Source organism: Galleria mellonella, unplaced genomic scaffold, assembly GCF_026898425.1.
Source record: "Galleria mellonella isolate WM207_F2 unplaced genomic scaffold, CSIRO_AGI_GalMel_v1 utg44, whole genome shotgun sequence".
Classification (NCBI taxonomy): domain Eukaryota; kingdom Metazoa; phylum Arthropoda; class Insecta; order Lepidoptera; family Pyralidae; genus Galleria; species Galleria mellonella.
In genome coordinates, this window is record NW_026442100.1 from 1,263,997 (window position 1) to 1,276,568 (window position 12,572).

The 12,572-nt window shown below is 32.0% G+C and overlaps 1 protein-coding gene across 1 annotated transcript in view; it reads right to left on the reverse strand.

Moving 5' to 3' along the window:
- The window catches only part of LOC113518999 (uncharacterized), a 47,731-nt gene extending 42,458 nt beyond the window's left edge, over positions 1-5,273 (reverse strand). The window contains exon 1 of the mRNA XM_031914643.2: positions 5,137-5,273. The gene's annotated coding sequence lies outside the window, so the exon portion shown is untranslated. The remainder of the gene's footprint in view (positions 1-5,136) is intronic.
- Between the last annotated feature and the right edge of the window lie 7,299 nt (positions 5,274-12,572).

Genomic DNA, 12,572 nt, shown 5'->3' on the forward strand with positions numbered 1-12,572 from the left:
TGCCTTCGACGAGAGAAATGGCGGATTACAAAAAAAAAGTTATTATGTTGATTCCGATTCATATTGAAGCCGGCCGGAGATGAAGTTTCTATCATTAACTAAACGATTAAATGACTATTAAACGAATGCCATGGACTTCGCAGCGTCCAAGCTTCCTGTTTACCTGTAAAGGGTCTAAATTGCTCTTGTCCTCTCCTGAGAGACCCATTCTAAAGTTTAATAATCGAGAAAGTTAAACTAACCTGGAGTTACTATTTAAACTAGCGTCTACAATAATATTATAAGAAAGTTACGACTTTTGTATTATTCATGAACGGTTGGGCATAACGAATTTGCCACTCAAAAAACTACAGTTATTTAACTCAGATAGACCATGAATATTTAACTTTTTCGATATAAAATTCATATGTAAACGAATCAAGATTCATTGATTCACGATTCGCAATTTATCTACACCCACTAGCATAATTAAGTTTTAGGGTGTAATTAAGTTATCAAGGAGCGAAGGCATGAACTCTCAAAAAAAAAAAGGATTAGTACTATCAGGCATATTTTTGCAAAATTCCGATCACATCTTTGAGTAGGCGTCAAACAATTTTAGGGTGGGCACACTCACCGGACCCCCTCCCCTACTTTAAATTATTTTTTTTACAACACAGGGGGCAAACGATCATGCGGCTCACCTGATGGTAATTGACTACCGCCGCCCATGATCACCCACAACACCAGCGGCATTGCAGGTGTGCTGCCGGCCTTTTAAAAAGGAATATACTTTTTTCTTGAAGATTATGTTGTCGTATCGGTTCGGAAATACTGCCTATATCTATATACCTATAAAAATATAGCTATATCTATAGCTCTTTCGAGATTTAAGGCCAAAATGACTTGAAAAATAAATGCGACGTCTATTTATATATGTATAAATTCATATTTAGAAGTTATGTACAGTAACATAGTTACGTTTGTGGACAATATAATTCTGAATATGAATAACCTTGACTACAACGTGTACTTGCTTAATGTTGGCGGCTTCACTGATCTTCAAAATTGATAACACGACTTTCCCTTAAGGGCCGGTTGCTTAATTTCTCTCGAGTCTCACCTTGTGTCATAATTAACTTTAACTTGAGATATAAAGTGCGCCTAAACGAATCGTTAATAGGCTTAAATCTATTTAGTTACACTTAAGAGCCGGAGAAATGTTTTCAATGGATTATAAAAAAAAAGTCTCGTAATATGTTCAATGAACCGAAAATCGACCGTGTAATTTAAATTACTAGGTTGAAAGGTCCCAAATCCGTTTTAAATGTTATGCTGTCAATTATTTGAGTATTACGCTAACAATGAGATAACAGAGTTATTTGAAAAGAACGATTTTTATTTTTAATTAAGTGATATTAGTAGAGCAAACGTCCATTCATATAAAAAGTAAATGACATAGATTGGTATAAAAAAATTGTAATTAAAATAATGTTTACAAGTCCACTGTGAATGTTTGAAATAATGATGATAACATAAAAGAATTTAATCAATAATTCCATGCAAATATGTCTGAGTAAACTGTCGGATATAACTGAGCGATGATATGTAGGTTAATACCTTCATATCATATATAGATAATTCTATACTAATATTATAAAGAGGAAAAAATTGTTTGTTTGTTTGTTTGTTTGTAATGGATAAACTCGAAAATACTCAACCAATTTAAAAAATAATTTAACCCATAGAAAGATACATTATCAGCTATTAACATAGACATGTATAATTTTAAAGAGTCTATCTACCCGTGTGAAGCCGGGTTGTAACATCATTATTAGACGAGTTCATTGTTTTTGTATTTGCAATGTACAAAAACTGCAGAATGAATTTACGGCACAATAAATTCATCTATTGATATTTATAACAATGGATTTACGAGTATTTCGTGATAGTGATGAAACAACCGAAATATTTTTTCCGCTTTCAATACAATTTTGTTTTCTAACTATTAGAAAACATCAATGACTTCGATCGCGTGATATTATTACTTATATTATTTGTATTGATTATGTATGATTTAACATATGTTTTACAAGTTCTACTTCAATATTGAGACAATTATCATAAACTACGATTACAGTCTTCTGATTAAAAAGAAATCATTTGAATTTGTTCAGAAAGATATTGCGTAATGAGTTTGTTTTTATGATACTATTTATATTACTAATACTAACTACTAGTATAGTTCGTGTAAGCTCGTTGCCTATTTCTGATTATGTGCTCTACAAATTTACTAAGGCGTATTTAGAGGGGCAACTGGTTAGGCCATGACCACACTAGAATCGTTTGGTGCCCATCCTACGATGCGAGCAAGGCCTCAAAAAGACATGTTTGTGTTTCCATATACACCTTTTTTAAAGGGCCAGAAAAATAATCTCAAATACACGAATGACTACATGAATTAATTGCAGTAACAGTGTATAATATTACTAGCTAGAATATGTAAATAATTGAAAAGAAGTAAATACTCATATTTAACACTTTTTTTCACTAAAAAGGACTAACAAATCTTAAAGTCGAGATCAGTTTAGTCAATTCATTAATGTTTCTGTAATAACAGACTAATAAGTCTGTATTTTTGTAAATGGTACTAGTAATTATGTTTATCTAGATAAACATATAACTTCGGTAGGTGCAATCTCGACCGGTGATAGCTCAGTTGGACAATTCCTGGCTACGCTTTAAGGTGAATTTTTAAATTCGTTATTAGATCTTCAATTGTTCTGTAAATTGGACACACGGAAAACCTACGTAAGTCTTCTTAATCCTCTTAAGAGGATTAAGAGGATTTTTGCTCCGGATTTACATTGGGGATGATTACCCTCAGGTCTTTGGCTTCAGTGGCTTTGATAGCTGGCTTCATCGTTGTTTGCTTCGACAATGCTTGGCTACGATTTGAGGTGAATTTTTAAATTTATTATTAGATCTTCAATTGTTCTATAAATTGGACGCACGTAATGCCATGTATCCCTACGTAAGTCTTCTTAACTCTCCTAGATGGGCTCAGGGCGATACCCTTTACTCTTGATTCATCACTGGGGATGATTACCCTCGGGTTTTTGATTTCATTTACCTTAATAGCTGGCTTCATCGTTTGGATTTTCATTAGGAAGCAGGTACGTTCACACGGATAGAAGTAGTAGTTTCCGTCACGAGCACTCGTAGTTTAATCGGACACCTGATTGTAAATCAGTGATCACAAGATCGAATTTTAGCTCAAACCGGTGAATTTATTAAATTCTCGTATAGATCATTGTAAAAGTAATTTCCACTTATTTTGTACTTTAGAGGTCGCGTAAAGTCATGTAAAACCGTCTTCCAGTAAACCACGTTAACTGTCTCAATCAATCAGGGTATATAACAGATCCTCCTAGGAAAGTTAGATTGGGTCCTCGGGGCAGACCCCTTTGCCCCAGCTTCAGCTTTGGGGTTAACTACACCCGGGTCGCTGGAACTGTGCCTCGTTCCAAAGTGAGGTGTCTCATAAAGAAGTTGTTACGAGTTTTGGTGTCGTTACACAAACTTAACAAGAGAGGGCGCCACCCTCACTCGAATATTCTTTCTGCCTTTTTTGTACAATCCAGCGTAGTCGGCCTATCAATACCTGCAACCTGTAATACTGTAGAGGCATCACTCGAATATAGCCGACCCTCGTGACTTGAAGGTCTTTTAATGTTATACATGTTATACCAGATACTTAACATTTCCGTTATGCGGACAACCTACGTGGCTTACTAGTTAAACACGTTGTTCATCTAAATAAAGTTCCAGGTTCGATTCTGGGTCAGGCAGTTAGATATAATATATTTAACTACTGTAAATTCTTTTAGATAACTTTTTTCCTAACTTTACGTTTTTAGGATTACATTTTCGTTAAATCTTTAAATTGGATACGTATATTGGCTCTCTTTACCTACCTAGTAAGGAATAACGTGATAGTACACAAAATCTATCAATTTAGTACATATTGTATAAGTTTTTCTTATTTTAGAAGTAGATGACGCTGTGTATTAGAACTGACAGCATGTGAATTTTTTTTTATTTAATTCCCTAATATTTAATGTAATAATTCTACATGCATTTATTTATAGTTTTATTAATGGATCAATTTTTTTATAAAGTATAAAACACACATACAAAATTTTGATTAACACCGGTTGAATGTGTGATTCTATAACACTAATAAGGTATTTCAGTAAATGAATTATTATTATTATTGAGTTAGTGAACATTGTGATTTTTTATATTAAGATATTGTAAATTGCTTCTATATATTGTAATTTAATGTCCATTTTTTAACTTAAAATATACTAAAATATATAATAAGATAATAGTGAATTTCCATTTATTCGACATAAGTGCGTATTATAAATTACACATTTATTCCTATCTTTATTTTATAAACACCACTAACATTATCATAACAAGTTTATAACAAGTATACCCACATATTAATATAATTCATAATGTATTAATAACTTAAAAGATTAGGAACATATCGTTATACAGATATGTAGGTAAATAGTTAAAATATTTTAATAAATTCAACGACCTGAAATTTAATGGACGCGGTGTCAATGTCGGTAGTTTTCCCGCGGTTGGGCGGGCGGCGCGTGCGACGACCCACTTCGTAACGATTTGTTCCGATTAGTGATTTCTCGTACACATGACTTTTTTTATATATTTATACGTAATGATAGGTGTATGATATGCAGATACAAATTCATTCAACGTATAGTCTAATTATTGGCATATTATAATTAGAAATTTTGGATATTTCTATATGTGGTGGAAGTAATACATTTAAGTAATATATCTTTAAATTATACCTGTATATTAATTTACAGGTATTCTATATGAGATTTTTTAAGTATTAAATTTAATAAATGTTTATGTTAATATGTAGAATAAATACTAAGGTATAAAGTATATTAAAATAAACTATACTTACTTGAAATTCAATAGATACTGTAAATATTTTATATATACTTTGTATTTTCAATAAAATTTTATATAACTACTTCATATTTTTTATGTTCTATATATATACTTAAGACTCTAGTATAATTTTTTTATCATTAAAAAAACTGTACATACCGCTCGATCTCCACAGGATGCCGAAAAAAGAAAAAAACAGCAAAACGTTCCAACACACACACAGTTCGCACACACAATCCCACTGAAACCACGTGGTCGTCCGTGAAACGACGCGGGAGGTGCGCGCGCGCCGTTCTCTCAATGACAAGTGTTTGCCACAGGTGGCTCTGCCTCCCTCTAACAAGGTCGCGGTACCCCCTCCACGCATTTCACCCGGAGAAAGTTTACCTACATACATACCAAATATCCGAACTGATTGAGCTGAATTAAAGCTTACGTTGCGATGATGAATGGGCTGTGTGTAACTTCGGGTGGTCATAGGTCGGTACGCTCCGGCAAGGATAAGACTCGAGATTACCGGCTCGCTGTCTGTGAATGATGATTTTTATTTGCGTTGACAATGATATCATTAATCATATAATTTGATAGCGTTGGAAAGAGACATTGTTTTATAATAGGCCTTTATTTAACACTAGCTTTTACCCGCGACTTCGTCTGTATAACCGGATATATATATATATATTGTAATATATATATATATATATATATATATATATATATATATATATATATATATATATATATTATACTTATATTTTCAATAAATAATATGTAAATCTCTTCCAGACAATATAGACAAAAAAAGACAAAAATGCACTATTATATAAATATTATCATATACAAACATATATAGATACATACATACATATATACACATACATATATAATATATACACAATTAATCATATATAACATATACATACATACACATATTAACAGCATACATACAACAGAAAAAAATGAAAACGAAGAGAGAACACAGGAAAATAGTACTAAACTGAGAGGTAGTAAGATTTAACAGAGGTTTTGAAGCTAGTAAGAGTTTGAGCGCACCGAATAGAGGTAGGTAGTGAGTTCCATAGACGAACTGCCTGAACAGTAAAGGATTTAGAATAAAAGGAAGAAGAATGAGTGGGAAATTTAAGTCGGAGGTTATTGACACTGCGTAAAGTATGATCATTAAATCACTGAGAAACAAGAATCGGTCTTTTAGATAATCAGGAGCAGCAGGATTAAAAAGGATTGTGTAAAGAAGAGACAGGATATGCAGATTACGACGAAAACGGATAGAGAGCCACTTGAGTTGAGTACGAAATTGAGAAATGTGATCATATTTGCGAAGACCAAATATGAAGCGGATACATAAATTTTGGAGACGCTCAAGCTTGTTAATTTGCTCTTCGGTGAGGTCTAAATAACAAGAGTCGGCATAATCAAGAATGGGTAGGAGTAAGGTGTGTGCGAGCGCAATTTTGGTGTTAACTGGGAGGAAATTACGTAGTCTATTTAAGGCAAAAGTTGCAGCAAATATTTTTTTACTGACCTCCGAGATTTGTGGAGACCATGACAAAGTGTTATGTGTTATATAGTAAAATAAGAAAAATGCGTGATATACATATAATTCGTCTCCGTAAATAATCCTCACTAATTTAATAAATGTGAAAGTGAGTTTGTTTTTTTAATAGATGAAAATGGAATGGTCGCCCCGTCTGCGGGCGCCAGTCAGGGATAATAGTTGAGAATGAAGCAGGTCAGTTGGTACATCGTGATGAGTTTATCAAAAACTAATCACGATGGTTTCCAAAGGCAACAGCGTGGAGGTCGACCTATTAAGGTATATTGCTAGTAATCGATCTATTGGATCTCATTACTAACATTCCCTGTCCTCACAAATGAGTCTGTTTGTTTATTACATTATAACATCTTAATAGCTTAACCAATCAGTATAAAATTTATTATACATGTACTATATAGTTTGGATATGGTTGTAGGCTACTTTTTATCCCAAACAGTAAATATATCCCAGTCGCTCGGTAAAGTCACGGATAAATGCTTGTAGAAATATATATTTCATTGCTCCCTCGGAAAGTTTCAAGTAGACAACTTAGCACAAACAAAAGTTTCAAGAAGGAAAACACACAGAGAAAATAATGGGCGGCCTTATCACTAAAAGCCAGCTCTTCCTACTCTTGTGTGGAGAGATGTAATAAATATCTAGTAAGCGATATTTTAACAAAATTAATGTGAAAAGAATGATTGAAAAATGCCGTCGTTAAACACTTTTCTGGTACTTACACAACCGGGGCTGAATGTAATTCACTGTAAAAAGATATTATAAAACCATCATCATGATGATGACGATCTTATGATATTAATACTGTCATTATCATCATCATATCAGCCTTTAACTGTCCAATACTAAACATAGGCTTCCCAATAAAGAGAGTTTTGCCAGTAATTGCCTCGCTTGGCTTTTAATGTTTTGAAAAGGACGCTGCTGTCCATCTCTTGACTATTATAAAAAAATCATGCAAAAAACGGTTCTTTGCATGATTTTTTTATTGGTGAAATAAATCAAGGTGATATAACTTATGTTCACAATTAAAGGAAAAATGGTTAATAAAATAAATTTCATAGCTATGTCTTGTTTTCTGCAATGGACATTAAAAAGGTATCCAGACACAATCAATTTAAAGTGAACTTGGTCTTTTATATAATTTTTGGGTATTTAATGTTATGATGGAAATTTCCACCATTATGCAAAGTAGGGTAAGTTTCGTTAGTCGCTCTTTCGACAACCACGGGATTGGTGGGGGTGGTCCGTTCTATTCCGGAACCACGCGGTAACTATAAAATAATGTTAATTAATATAATATAGTTTATTACATTATTAAGCCTGGGAAAATATTTTATATGTAACACATTACTTCATAAAGCAATAACCAGATAGTTAAAAGAAGATCGTTAACAATTATAACGCATGTTCGTGTGCGATAGAAAGATTTCAAAATTGATATAGATATCGTTCGAAAGTTCATTGAGAATCGATTTGCTATGAGAATAACCTTTCTAATGGGTGTAAATAAACGATTGTGATGATATTATTATTACGTAAAATCAACTAAAATTACGTGTGAATAGAAATCGATTCGTTGCTTTCAAATATTATTTATAAATATTTATTTTTAATGTAGTAAAAGTTCGACTTCAGAAGGAGGTCCGAAATTCGGTTGTATTTTTTTCCACATTTATTATTTAATAATAACTCTGTTAGTTGTAAAATAATTTAGAAATTACTTATATACTATATCTGAAAGGATATGCCTAGAGATTAGTCTCATATAAATTTTATCAGAATCGGTTCAGTAATTTAGTTTTCAAATCAAAATAACTCGGAGAGAAAGGGATTGTTAGTAATGGAGACTGAGAATCCCATTGCTAGCAATATACCCAACCAGGTCGACCTTCTCCCTGGAAACTATCACGGTTAATTCCTGATGAATTAATCATGATAGGCTAACTGGCCTGTTTTCATTCTCATCTATCACCCTTCACTGGTGCTCCGCCAGCGTATCCTGTTAGCGCAGGCGGGGTTATCATACCATTTTCACCCATCAAAAAAAATATTCAAAATAACTCGTTTTGACACAATTGAAATCTTTTTCATTTTTTTTTCTCTTGTATATCTCTTCTCTCCTCCTCCATGTTTATATTTATTTATTTATTTATTCATAGAAAAACCAGGGCTACACGAGAGCAAATAGATACAATTTAGGATCACAAAATAAGCTACTAATTGGTTTTCACAAGTAGCTACAATATAGATAAAAGACGCTGTACACAAAGAAAATATGAAACATAAATTTTATGTCTGTCAAATAAAACCTTTTTATTTATTTTTAATATACAAAATTCAGTTATATTATACATTGATATATTATTTATTTAAATATATAGAATATTTTTGGATATTGAACGAAATATATGGACAATTAAACATAATTTGTACTCACATTAATATACACATAATGTCCGTCTTTACAGGTATATTTTCTTTTGAAATTTTATATTTATCTTAAACTTAAAATATACCTAAATGATATGATTTGATACATTCTATATTGCCTATTGCAGTCAACGTGCATAGGAATGATAGTACCATTCATTGTGATAATCTTTTGTTATTCAATCATTGCCCGTTTTGTTGTTGAATAAAGACATTAATATTAGTAATATTACAGAAGCGGATATATGGCGAGTAGAATTGATGGATTACAATGATTTATTTATTATTGTATAAGATGATTTGTCTCTGTAACCTTTGTTGTTGGCATATCATAATTATGATGGATTTTTGAGGTTATTTCCTGGAGGTGACAGAGTTAAAATAAAAATAAGACCATTTATTTTCATCCACAGGATATCGTAAGAGGTGTCTAAGTCAACGCATAATATTATGAGTGAATACCCAATATGAGATCGCTAAGAGGGGGGAGGGGGATTGTGAGCAATGCATACTACCAGTTCCATTGCTAGACCCTTATTACCATTTATTTTTTTATCATATATTACCATTACCCTGTCAGATCAACTTCCATGTTACTTTCTAGAGGGGAACCCTCTGGAAATTATCGTACTACATTTCAGATGTATTCATCACAATGGGCTAATTGACGTACTTATTCATTCTCATCTATCATCCCTCACTGGTACTCCAACAGCGTATACCGTTAGCGCAGAGTTACCATTCCATTATTATCTGTAAAAAAATTTGACTAGCGAGTTAATGATAGGCTATCAAAATAAACATTCGGAACTAATTTTAATGTTTTTATACTGGCATATTAATTCCAATTGTTAATGTTGTATCCATTATAAGTTAGCATAGCTTAGTAGCCACACAAAATGCACTGTTGATATTGCAAATTGCTGTCCAGCAAAATTCACAGGGATTGTTAATTGGCACTCGATACAATCACAGATACTCGTAGTACCAACACTGTGCTTTTAATTAAATGTACGCAAAGAAAATTTAATTGTGCAAATTCAGAGCGGTCGACTCATTTTACATTTTAAATCGTTTGTAAATAAAGGTAATTTTGACTATTTAGCGAATATCAACACAAATTTGGATAATTATCGATAGATAATTAAAGAAAAACACATAAAAGAATACCAACTTCAATTGTGACAATACCAGTTAATTTAATTTTAAAAACAAAACTATTGAATCGATTTTGTTAAAATTTTTGTGGGATCTGTAAGCGTGAATATCCTTTCAGATAAAAAAAGATCTATCCAAATCGGTTTAGAACGGACGGAGTTATGAAGTAACAAATACAACAGAAATACAAACTTTTGGAAGTCGGTTGAAAATGTTATATGGTTTATAACCAAAAACAAGTCACGTCAGGAATGGTTTCTTAAAGGTCTGGATATATCGGTATCTATTATAGTATCAGTGACACCTCTTATTTGATACCATTCTCACTGGCGTATTTATGGAAATTTTCAAGGAGCGATCTTGTTCCTTGCAAAGTGGCTTATATACTCTCAGACACGTCTCTGTGAAGCTTTGCTCAAACATTTGAATAAACACCAGCCATTTCCGGGGTGAGTACAGCTCAGCCCTAAATAATTTCCGGGGTGAGTACAGCTCAGCCCTAAATATGTCTACGAGTATAATGATTCCTGACGACTAAAATGTACTCAGTAATATTTATTAATCTTGATAAATATCGTTTGTACAAACACTTCTATTGTATCCATATTTTACTCCAAAAAAACTGTGTTTGAAATCGTTATATCAGTATGAAGAGTAAGTTATAGCTTTATAATATTAGATACTAGAAGTATATACTAAATGTATTACATACATTTTTGAAATAGAAAAACCAATAAAATAGATGGCTACTAGATGATGTATGAAGATAAAACACATACCAGATTTGAAGTTAGACTTTTAGTGAAAACGGCATTCAATCTATCCGTCCCATCTATCAACAGACAATATTTCTAAAAATTATGGTTTTAACAACTATTGTTCTTATTGTATATAAATACACATATCACATATATATATATATATATATATAATATCTCTATCTCTCTTTATTTGTTTATACTTTTTTGTACATTCACTTTCAATATAGATATTAGGTTATAACAAAAATACACACAGGCGGACTTCTCCCTTAAAAGAATTTCTTCCACTCAACCTTGACAATCCGAAAAGAGAAAGTATCTATAGAATTTATATAAAAAGCATAACAAATAAGACGGAAAACTGATGTGATAAATAACCTATATTATTAGTAGCTATATACATAGTAACAGAGTACCTACAGATAAATTGGTAAGAGTAAAATAAGATAAGAAGTATGTATATTTATTTTCGAGAAAAGATATCGCATTGCATTGTGTGATATCCGTGGTGTAGTATATTCGCGTCCTTGTTTTTTAATTTTAATAGACTTTGTAACAAAATGGATATATTTTTAGAAACGTTCACTTCTATAATAGTAGTAAGAGATCATAATACTAAGTACTCACTACCTACCTCTATTCGGTTCGCTAAAATTCTTACTAGCTTGAAAACCTCTGTTAAATCTTACTACCTCTCACTTTAGTACTATTTTCCTGTGTTCTCTCTTCGTTTTCCTTCGTAATTTTTTTTTCTGTTGTATGTGTGCTGTTAAGTATGTGTATGTTATGTATATATTTAATTGTGTATATATGTATGTGTATGTATGTATGTATATATGTTTGTATATGATAATATTTATATAATAGTGCGCCACCTACCCTTTGTCTTTTTCTCAATGTCCTCTACCCAAAGGTTGTCTGGAAGAGATTGCTTAGCGATAAGGCCACCTTTTGTATCACTTCTCATTAATATTTACTGTATTTGTTATTTCTCTTTTTACTTGGTGCAATAAAGTGTAAATAAATAAATAAATAAGTACAAGTGACTTAAAAATTATAATCAATTAACAATATTAGTATTCCCTTAAGCTAAAGATTATCTTACCATTGCATTATGCAAATACCTATCTCCGTAGAATACTGAACACTTTCACGGGTAATATAGAATGACAATCAAATGCGACAGCGTCGAGGATGCAAGCAAAAGTTTTATTAGCATAAAATCTTAAAGGTGTATGCACATTTGTCCATACCGAACACGACGTCAGATTCGAATTTTAAAATTTGTTATTTGAATTTCTATAAAATCTTGCACACTGATCTGTGCTAAATCAGACGGATCACCGAAAGAATTGACATTAAAAGATGGTTTCACATGGTTGATTATTTCGGTGTGGGCAAATGTGCAATCACCTTCACGTTCATCGGAGTTTCACGAGACACGTAGCACAAAATGTCCAGTTTGTAGTATATTTGAGATATGTGTTAAATATGACAAAGAACAAAGTTATGTTTTATTCATTTTGCATTTCGTATGCAACGTATTACGCACATCAAAAACACAAATTGTCTAGATTACTATTTTAGTAGAATAATAAAATTCTTTATATCTATTTAAAGTGCTAATTTCTAAAGTGAAAGTTTGTAAAGATAATCTGGACGTTTGTTAC